A 6,119-nucleotide genomic window follows, 5' to 3' on the forward strand; every position below is an offset into this window, starting at 1 on the left:
TATTTAGCTAACATCATGCGTTGTGGTTATGTTACATACAGAATACTATTTTAACCGTTATACTGAAGGAAATGACAACTAAGTCCTAACAGTCCTATCATAAAACAAACTCAATCCTACCCTTTTGTCCCAACAAGGACGCAGATATCTAGCTTTGTGTTTGGAAACAGCAGCCACTACTGCCCACTGTTGACTGATTGTGTCTGAAGCTGTTGGGTTTTAGCTAAACACAGGGCATTTCTTTTATTCGCTCATTCATGGGATGTGAGTGTCGCTGGCTCTGCCAGCATTTATTGCCCATCCCTAATTGCCCTTGAGAAGGTGGTGCTGAGCTGTCTTCTTGAACCCCTGTAGTCCATACCTGGGGATGGTGATGGCAGTGTCTGGGACACTGTCTGTAAGGTGTGATTCGGTGAGTATGACTATGTTTTCTACTGCTTGACTTGTCTGTGGGGCAGCTCTCCCAACGTTGGCACAAGCCCCCAGATGTTAGTATGGAGGACTTTACAGGGTCGACAGGGCTGGGTTTGTCTTTGTTGTTTCTGGTGCCTAGGTCGATGCTGGGTGGTCTGTCTGGTTTCATTGCTTTTCTTAGATTTTGTAGCCGTTTCGTACAACTGAGCAGCTTGCTAGGCCATTTCAGAATCAACCACATTGCTGTGAGTCTGGAATCACATGTAGGCCAGACAAGGTTAGGATGGCAGATTTCCTTCCCTAATGGACATTGGTGAACCAGATGTGTTTTTACAACAATTGACAATGAACACCATGAGAATAGATATTTTAATTCTAGAGTTTTATTCAAGATGATTAATGATGTCAGAGTATGTCTTGTTTTGAAATGCAAATAAACCAGAAATTCTCTAAGCAACAGTTTGTAAGACGTCAGGAATGTAAGGGATTTGGATTGTTTAATTGTCCTGTGGTTTCAAATGTGTATGTGACCAGGAAGAAAAGCTGCTATTGTTTGTGCTGAGAACAATCCTGAGGCATCTGTAACATCCACAAGTGGTGATGAAAATACTGAAGGAAATGTAAACACATGCTCACCATCAAGGCAGTCTCTCATATCATCATCTGAACAAAGAATTAGGCATCTCATTGGACAATTGTAGCTTACGGTTGATTTTGATAGGACAGTGTGATCTTGTCAGTGAAACATTCAGCCCACCTTGATATGAAAGGTGCAAAATCATTGGAAATAGTGATTCAATGATAAGGTCGAGGAGATTGGTCAGCGGCAGAACGATTAGCAGGGAGGGAAATGCTCACTGGGTTATCATGTATGCATGACTCTTTGCAACATGTTTGTGACTAATGGGTGTATTGTTCACCGGTACATTGTGAATGGGTATTTTGTATAATTGTAAACTAGTAGTATTCCTACTGAATCTAGTAGAGTCATTGGTGTTTAATTTGAGCTCTGAGTGCTGTCTCATTATTTCTTGTAATACTCATGATTGAACCATCGAGTAACCAATCAAAAAGATGACAGTTTATAAACAACAATTGTTTCGAAATGTGGACATGAGGCTTCACATTATCATTCCCAGGAATGTCGACCCAAAGACCTGTGTCCAGAGTTACGACCGAGACTAGTTAACGACCCTTATGAAAATCTCTGGAATACCATTCCTGCATCTTTGTTGTCCATCCATAATTATGCTTGACACTGATTGGCTTTCGAGACTATTTCAGAGGACAGTTAAAAGTGAACCACATTGAGTTACATGGCGACCAGAACAGATAAGGATGGTAGATCACCTTCCCTAAAGGACATTAGTGAACCAGATAGATTGTTATAAAAATCGTGATACTTTCATGGCAACATTCTTAAGCCCAACTTTCAATTCCAAATTTGTATTTATCAATTGAATATATTAAATCATTGAATTTTAAATTCCGCCAGCTGCTATGGTGGGATTTGAACCCAGGGCATTAGCCTGAGCCTCTGGATTACTAGTTCAGTGACATTACCACTATCCCACTGTCACTGCCTCTCTGCATCACATTCCTCCCTTAAGACACTACATTAAACCTTCCTCTTTGACCAAGCTGTTGGTCATCTGACCTCATATCTCCTGTTGTGGCTCTGTGTCATACTTTGCTTCATAATGCTCCTGTGGAGCTCTTGCGATGTTTTATTGCATAAAAGGCACGATATAAATATACGTTTTTGTTGTTGGCATTTACTAGACATGACTTGTCTTACCATATCCTTGCTGCTGGCCATTTGTTGTCCATGGTTTTTTTCTTTTCTCAAGCAGCAAATACTTTTGTCGTGGGATGTGAACTCAGGAAATTTCCCCGTCAGTGACAGTAAATACAGTGTTTACTCCACCTCTCCTTTTTTAATCAGAGTGCAACATTGGCAACCCTCCAGTCCTCTGCCACGACTCCCATATCCAAGGTGTATTGGAAGATTCTGGCCTGTGCATCTGCTATTCTCATCTTTCCCTCCCTCAGCAATCCTCATACATCCCATTCAGACTGGGCAAATGTTATCGTTTATTGTGGTACAAAAGGTGTCCAAATGAAAAGGGTTAACTGAACCTGTTTGTTCAGTAACTGCAATTAATGTCAGTCTCCATGGACCCTAACTGTGTCACTGGAGGGTTTTCCTTTTCTATTAATAAGGGACTCTTTCAATGTGTTATCACATAGCGTCAAAGGGAACATCACGCTCAGCACTGACAGGGATCAGTGGCTCCAGAGAGAGGGAAGGGATAGATCAGAATCTGAGAACAATAGATTTGAATGTTACAACAATGGACAGGAGTTTATCCTCGGATCTTTACTTTCTTTCTACATATTGAGATTGGTACTCATTAGACGATCGGATCCTGTATGCACTTGTGATATTTCAATATATTTACTATCCCATCCTGGCTATTGTTGGTGTCCCTGGTAGGTCTCTCTATACAGCTATTATTTCTACAAACCATGTTTAATTGCAATACTGCTCCTGTAATTTACTCTGCCCTTCTTGCTGCTGCGACTGTTGCTGGTGAATCTCTACCTCCAGCTATTAGCTGTAAATCCATTGCTAATTGTATTGCAGTTCTTGTAAGTTCATCACTCATCTTCGGTCCTGTCTGTGCTCCTTGTACGTCTCTATTTTCCGCTAGGAGATCTGCAAACCCTGTTTCACTGAAATACTGTTCTGTAATGCAAATATTGGGAAGACTGAAGCCAGTGTCATTGGTCTTCATCACAAATTCCATCCCCTATCTGTGAAACATATACCCCACCCTGCCCAATATCTGAGGCTGAACCAGACTGTTCACAGCCTCTGTATTCTATTTATACCTGAGCTGAGTTCATCTCCATATTCCCTACATCACCAATCCTGCCTATTACCACCTCTGTAATATCATCCATCTCCACCTCTGCCTCAGCCCTTCTGCTGCATAAACCCTCATCTGTGCCTTTATTCACTTGATTTTTCCAATTCTATCCTGGTCCCCCTGCAGGTTATAAACTTCTATAAACCACAGCCCATCCAGAAATCTGCTGCCTGTATTCTAACTCACACCAAATCCCGATCACCCATCACCCCTGTGCTCACTGATCTACATTGGCTCCCGGTCTGACAGCACCTTAATTTTAATAATCTCATTCTTGTGTTTGAATCCCTCCATGGCCTCGCCCCTCCAATTAGCCCCATTCCCCTGCCCATTCCCATATTCCAGCATTTCTTCCACCATCAAGTCTATTTCCATGTCCCCTTTTAAAGTGAATTTCCTTCCCTCACTATCTCTCCCTGGTGGTGAATTTCAGCTCTTACAGCAGCATTGTTGCCCACACTGTGGAAGCCTGGATCCAGAAAAGGGTCTGAACTGAGCGCCCAGCCACTTCTGGTGTGGCCTGCACACTGTCCCATGCTGTGCAGTACTCTAGCCCGGGTGTACATTGTGTGCACTAGTAGCATGAGGAGTTGTGGAATGTCATGTCAAACTGCTATTCCGGCAGCTTTGATGCACGTCTTTGAAACGTGATCTGTGCATGTCCACTGACCGCCTGTGTTAGTCACTCTCAGCTGAACATACATTCAGCAGCACGAGGAACTCCCTCTAGTGTTATTTAAAAGGACCAGACATCCAACTTGCAGGTGAGAGGCTTTTGACTTACTTCTGCTTTTGTAAAGTTGGAGGAGGTGCTGTGGATGGTTTTCTGGAGGTTGTGTTGTGAGCTGCTGCAGACATTCAGGGAGGACAGAGGATTTGGTGTCCCAACTCTGGACGAGGTATGGGGACTGTAGTTACAGTGTCTCTGGGTCTGTAACATGACCAACAAATGGAGCAGAGGCTGCAGAGAGGGGAAGCTCTGTAACGATGGAGGAGGAGGGGACTCTGCTCTACCCACCCCTGGTTTTCCAAGAACACTTTTCCTACCTACATCTAACCCAGGTGTAGTGTGTGAGGTGACTCTGATTCAATACGGATGTGGTCACAGAGCTGTGTCACCTCCTGTCACATAACCTGGAGCCTCACACCAGGGTGAGGACGGAGCTGTCAGTGGCTGTTAAGGTCACAGTTTCATTGAACGTCTATGTATCTGGATCTTTCCAGGCAGGAGCAGGAGACATATCCTGCAGGACACTAAGATTGGTGGAGTAGCAGATATTGAAGGGGACTGTCAGAGAATACAGCAGAATATAGATAGATTGGAGAGTTGGGCAGAGAAATGGCAGATGGAGTTCAATCAGGGCAAATGCGAGGTGATGCATTTTGGAAGATCCAATTCAAGAGTGAACTATACAGTAAATGGAAAAGTCCTGGGGAAAATTGATGTCCAGAGAGATTTGGGTGTTCAGGTCCACTGTTCCCTGAAGGTGGCAAAGCAGGTAAATAGAGTGGTCAAGAAGGCATACGGCATGCTTTCCTTCATCGGACGGGGCATTGAGTACAAGAGTTGGCAGGTCATGTTACAGTTGTAAAGGACTTTGGTTGGGCCACATTTGGAATACTGCGTACAGTTCTGGTCGCCACATTACCAAAAGGATGTGGACGCTTTGGAGAGGGTGCAGAGGAGGTTCACCAGGATGTTGCCTGGTATGGAGGGCGCTAGCTATGAAGAGAGGTTGAGTAGATTAGGATTATTTTCATTAGAAAGACGGAGGTTGAGGGGGGACCTGATTGAGGTGTACAAAATCATGAGAGGTATAGACAGGGTGGACAGCAAGAGGCTTTTTTCCCAGAGTGGGGGTTTCAATTACTAGAGGACACGAGTTCAAAGTGAAAGGGGAAATGTTTAGGGGGGATATGCGTGGAAAGTTCTTTACGCAGAGGGTGGTGGGCACCTGGAACGCGTTGCCAGCGGAGGTGGTAGACGCGGGCACGATGGAGTCTTTTAAGATGTATCTAGACAGATACATGAATGGGCAGGAAGAAAAGAGATACAGAACCTTAGAAAATAGGCGACATGTTTAGAGAGAGGATCTGGATCGGCGCAGGCTTGGAGGGCCGAAGGGCCTGTTCCTGTGCTGTAATTATCTTTGTTCTTTGTTTTATCCAACATTCAGTCATAGACAGTGACAGAGTCAAAGTCACTTACTACACATAAGGAGTCCATTCGTCCCATCGAGACCATGCTGGTTCTCTGTGGATCAATCAAGTCAGTCTTACTCCCCCGCCCAATTCCCGTAGCCCTGCAAGTCCACTTCCTTCAATCACCCATCCAGTTTCCTTTTGAAATTGGAAGGAAGGATCAAATTGGAAGGAAGTAAAGCTGGTAACAGGAGGTAGAAAAGTAGAAGGTGGCATTCGAAGGGAGGCGAAACAAAGGTGAGCTTCAACTAGAATGCAGAATGTCAATCAGGCACGGTTATGGGCACTGTACCTGAATGCGCACAGTATTTGGAACAGGGTAGATGATTTAAAGGCCCAAATAGAGGTACATGGGTATGATCTAATAGTCATAACGGAAACGTGGCAACAGAGTGACCAAGACTGAGAACTGAATATGCAGGCATATTCGACCTTTTGGAAGGACAGGCAACAAGGGAAACGCCGTAATGTTGTGCTGATAATAAGGGATGGGATCAGTACATTAGTAAGGGAGGATCTCAGGTCTGCAGAACAAAATATGGAATCTGTTTGGGTGGAGTGAAGAAACTG

Source organism: Heterodontus francisci, unplaced genomic scaffold, assembly GCF_036365525.1.
Source record: "Heterodontus francisci isolate sHetFra1 unplaced genomic scaffold, sHetFra1.hap1 HAP1_SCAFFOLD_328, whole genome shotgun sequence".
In the NCBI taxonomy this organism is placed as follows: Eukaryota; Metazoa; Chordata; class Chondrichthyes; order Heterodontiformes; family Heterodontidae; genus Heterodontus; species Heterodontus francisci.